Raw genomic sequence first — 5,364 nt, forward strand, 5'->3', positions numbered from 1 at the left:
ATCTCGTTCTATCTGACAGACTGTATTTTGGCAGACACGTCTACTAGTTGTTGGGCTGTGAGATCACAGACTATGAAGATCTTTCTTTAAATACCGTACGTCTTTATTGTTACGCACTTAAAAATGCCAACTAACGTGAAAAAAAAATTGTATTGCAATTTGTGTCGACCATGGCAAACGACGATAATAATCATATTTCTTGTGATTGCTGTTGTATCTGTAAGTGTTTTACCCCTCCCCCCTTTCGATACTGTTAAAATTAATTCGGAGGCGGGCTGTTTCTTTCCTGCTTGACAGGGCCAATATGTGCTGAGTGAACCACAGCGTCCCTGCAGTAACTCAATTAAAAAAAAAAAAACTTCTTTAAACAAGAATAGGATCGCGCCCTCTGCGTGTCACGGAGAAGAGCTTAAAAGCTACCCAACAGAATGATGCTGGTAGTATAATTCCATACCAATTTGATAAAGTGGCTAAGTGACAGAACTCCACCTCTACAGCTCTTTGATTTGACTTTTGCTGCTGATTACCAGGTTTAGGGCAATTTTCCATTCAGCAACACCTACCCCAATTTGTTTATCTGTATTCCGTGTTCTGGTCTCTGACCTTGTTTTGAACTGAAAATGCAGAGAGGTGATTCACGTTGATCACCGATTGATATATATTTTCAGGAGGTTAACGATATTTAATATGCGATTAACATTTTCTGATTTTTATTGCCAATCTGACATAGGATCTCGACAATGGATTGAGTACCACCCAAACTCATTGAACAAACCAAACTCTAGAACGCTCTTATTTTTTTCTTATTCGAACTTGGGTCGTGCACCCCGCAATCTGCTATGCTAAACTAGATAACGGCATGCGAGTTGACGTTATTTACTTTGGGTCAATAACCTCACAATCCACTTGCAGTTCCAATCTGATTAAGTAGGGTCCGTGCCGGTCAGAGATTTGTGTGTCTGCTAATCTCTGACACGATCGCGATAGCTCACGAGGGTGGAAGAACAGGAAAGTATGATCGAGACCAGAATTAGTTTTATTTTTGGAGGATAGCGTGTAGCAGTTTCAGAGTATACCGGCCTGTCGATGCGGCAGTAGATTACTAAATAATTTACTTATTGATCTAGGAGCTTAAGATCAAAGTTCAAATCCCAATTTGGCCCTTAGTATTTTTTTCGGCTTTCCTGGAAAAGTGTATGTCATCAAGGTATTTAGGAAGGGCAATCTACACTTTGCATTTTTTGAAATCCACCCCCCCCCCCCGTTTCCCAGTGCATTTTGTGGGTCCAAATATCAGGCCCAAACACACACACACACACACACACACACACACACACACACACACACACACACACACACACACACACACACTCAAACGCGCGCTCACACACGCACAGAGAGAGATAGATAGATAGAGATAGATAGATAGATAGATAGATAGATAAATAGAGAGAGAGAGAGAGAGAGAGAGAGAGAGAGAGAGAGAGAGAGAGAGAGAGAGAGAGAGAGAGAGAGAGAGAGAGAGAGAAAGACTGAGACGGGGAAAGTGGGTAGGGGGGAGACAGGGACTCAGACAGATAGTGATAGACACAAAAAAGAAGGGAGAGAGATCGAGAGGCAGACAAACACCCATATAGACAGAGGATAGAGGGGCAGACATAATAAGTGCAAAGATTACTTGTCTATGTCCTCTAATGGATCTGAAACACGAAATTCATCGACGCTTTTCTTGGATCAATTTTAGTCAATGTTGATTTGATTTATAGTATCGAGCTCCGTACAGTTCCTGTAGCTCTGTCTCAACTTTTGTAGTGTTTCTTTCTTTTTTTCTTCCTTTCATTCTTTTTTTTTTCTTTCGTCCTTCTTTTCTTTCTTTCTCACTTCCTTTTTCTTTACTCTGTTGTTGGGTTTTTAAAAACTGTTTATAAGTTTGGGGTTAGTTGTCCCTGTCCTTTTTATTTTCTGTACAACTCGAATTGACATGGCCAAACGATCTCCCTGAATAGTAGAAGCCTGTCGTTAGCCGCTTTTTACTTCTTTCCTTCCTTTTCTATTTTTGAAAAGAGGTGGAGTGGGGGCGGAGAGGAGGAGGGTGTAGACATGCAAAGATACATTATAATATAGGTTTAAAAAATCGTAGCATGTGATCAGAGCAGCCAGAGTTGATCTTGTGTACGGAGAAACAGAACGGATAACTGGTGAACAGAATAAGAGAAAGCCTTCCAAATGTCAAGCTGGTTTACGAGCGGATCAAACTCACTAGACCAAGAAAGAAACTGGCTACATTAGAAAAAGACATAGACATAGAGAGCGTGAGTGAGAGAGGGTGTGTGTGTGTGTGTGTGTGTGTGTGTGTGTGTGTGTGTGTGTGTGTATGTGTGTGTGTGTGTGTGTGTGTGTGTGTGTGTGTGAGAGAGAGAGAGAGAGAGGGAGAGGGGGCGGGCGAGAGAGAACCACAAAGATATCTATAGATGATAGATAGATAGATAGATAGATAGATAGATAGATAGATAGATAGATAGATAGATAGATAGATAGATAGATAGATAGATAGATAGATAGATAAAGGCAGGCAGGCAGGCAGACAGACAGACAGATAGACAGACAGACAGACAGACAACTGGGAAAAAAATAATGGGATTTCTGTCATTAGGTGAACTTTCTTTTTTTAAGGAAATTACAAAATGATAGTGTTTCAGAAGGAGCTATTTCAGAGTGTCAATTTTGCTAGCGCATTAGGAGATCCCACAGTCTTGCGTCAGTAAGGATACTGTAATAACATGGTTTTAGCGCGAACTATTTTTAGAAAGTACAGGGTTTTGTGCAAAAGCTGAGGCTTGTTTCTCCAGAGCTTGACTTGAAACCTAGTAAAAGAAGAATGTGAGTTTGAAACTTAATAATAAATAAATCTCACGTTGGGCGTGCTGTTTCTCTTATAGTACTCTCTGAAATTAGACGTAATAAAAGGTGCTCTTTGACTTAGTTGGTATCATGCTGGACTACGGAGCGGATATACCTGGTTCAAATCCCGGACTCGGCGTTCTTGAACTTCGGTTGTTGTTTTTTGTTGTTGTTTGAGGCTCTCAACCCATTTAGCTCTGTCCTATCGGAGACCGGTGTTAAATTCGGAGGTCCCACCTATTATGTAACCTAATAGTGTTGATAGGGACGTTAAACCTATACACTTACTTTAGTAGGAAGAACAAGCAGGTCTGTTTCTCTCATTTACATGTTGCCCGATCTGAGATGCTCTGTTCAGATGTTGACTATTTCTCATAAACTGTTAACAACTTTTTTTTAACGAACTAGCGTTGGTACATTAGCTCAAGTTTAAAAAACAAACAAACAAACAAACAAACAAAAAACCCACTTCTGCACCGACAACAATACATGAAGGGAGATAGTACCTAAGGTCGGAAATGGTGTAGGCTATGTTAACATTTTATAAGTTAAACGTGTCTTTCTTACATTACGTAATCAAGACCAAAATATGGCCTTTGGGTTATGTACTAGGTCAAATAAGTAATAAGGTACTAGTTAACTCTTATATTTACCCAAAGCTCTAGGATACCGAGCCATTTTTGGCTCAATAATTACGATTTGATAAGTGTCCTCTGGCAAAACCAGCCTTCTTACCTGGCACGATCCAGCAAACACGGATAATTGAAGAAGTGTACAGTGCTTTTAATGAATAGCAAAGATTCCAGGGCATCTCGGACGGATAAGACACGTTAGAAAGTGGGCGTGAAAGTGTTTGTTTGTGTGTTTATGGGGGCGGGGGACAGGTGTAGAAGTGACTGTATAGACTTCATGTAATAGGATACGGCTGATATTTTTGAAAAAGCGTTAATGGTGAAGATTTCAGGTTTTTGAGACTGTGTACACACACACAAGCTATATGGAAGGAGGGTGATAATTCTAAAATGTTTTACGCCCTAATTACTCAATTTCGGTAACATAGTCGACTGGCTCTGAAAAGTATTATCTGTTGTTATCGTAAGAAACAGCACATGGTAAGAATATCACAGTGTGTTGTATACAAGCCAGAATGTTATTACTTCATGTATATGTTACCTCACTTTTGTAGTAAGATTGCATCATCTTCACAAGTCTGATATAACTCCTATTTATTGTCAGTACCCACAACAATTTCATAAAAGAAGGGTGCTGACTCTCACATAGTTCTTTTTGGCTGAGTGGCGGAGAGTGGTAGGGTATAAACCCAAAGAGTCATAGAAATAATTAGAAGGAGGAAGAGATAGACAAAACTCTCGCAATCTGCAACCTTTCCAAATATAAAAAATATTTTAAAATGGCTACCAAGTTGTTTGTACCCCCCACACGAGAATCGAACTCCTGTTTTTGAGGGAGACAGCGAGGAGACTAACGTAAGCAACATTGGAATGAAATGCAATGTTTTACGTCATCCAATCATTTTAAAAAAATGTAGGTACTTTTACGCCCCCACCGATCCAATTCAAATCATTTAGGAGACTGGCTTCCAACCCTTCCTGTTAGGGCCAACTAAGGCTGAGAGGGATACAAAAAAGAGAAAGACCCAGATACTCGACAGAAATTCTTTTCCCCACTCGGGAATCGAAGTCGGGTCTCCTATGTGCAACAGCGAAACAGCTGCTCTATCACAGACGCCAGAGCACTCACATTGACCTTTCTTATGTTCATTCTCTTCATGCGCTACGTTGAGTACAACACATAAACATACGTATACTAGAAATGCTAAACACACGCTATCAAGATGTGCCCGAGCATCTCTTCAAAGTTCAAATTTTCCTGTACGCTTAAAGTAAATAATTGAAACAGTTTCAAAGTCAAGTTGCTCTGGTTTTGTAAACATAATGACGAGAGCAGCTAAGAAAATATCTTACTAACGGCATTTATTTTTTCCTCTAAATTTCCTCGGAAGTGTACGTATGCAGTAAAAACGTTTACACTTTGATAAACACAGCTGTTATTGTTCGTGCTTTTTAATTAGGTTAATCGTTTGTACAAGTCATTTGTGAAATCTAGCCTGATTTTGTGTTATAGTATTTCCCTCTCCTTTTGATTCTCTCTGTGATTGCGTTTACAAACAAAAGCAATGATGATTGTACATTTTTCAGCTCATTCCAAGAAAAGTTTGATAATTTGTGAAGCGGGCTGCTTTGACATTGCCTGCCAGGGTTAACCCAAGCTAAGTAGAATACAACGTCCTAGGAGACAAACGGATTATTCAACAAGATAACTAACCCAGCACGAGAATCGAGCTTCTGTCTTCTGTGAGAGACAGCGAGGAATCTACTAATTGCACCATTTACCGCACACACATACACATACAAACACGCACACACACACACACACACACAC

At 39.9% G+C, this 5,364-nt stretch overlaps 1 protein-coding gene across 2 annotated transcripts in view; it reads left to right on the plus strand.

Annotated features, from left to right (window-relative positions):
- The window catches only part of LOC101863503, a 128,676-nt gene that overhangs the window by 59,315 nt on the left and 63,997 nt on the right, over positions 1 to 5,364 (plus strand). The gene's annotated exons all lie outside the window — the stretch shown is intronic.

The sequence above is a fragment of the Aplysia californica genome, unplaced genomic scaffold (assembly GCF_000002075.1).
Source record: "Aplysia californica isolate F4 #8 unplaced genomic scaffold, AplCal3.0 scaffold00130, whole genome shotgun sequence".
Classification (NCBI taxonomy): domain Eukaryota; kingdom Metazoa; phylum Mollusca; class Gastropoda; order Aplysiida; family Aplysiidae; genus Aplysia; species Aplysia californica.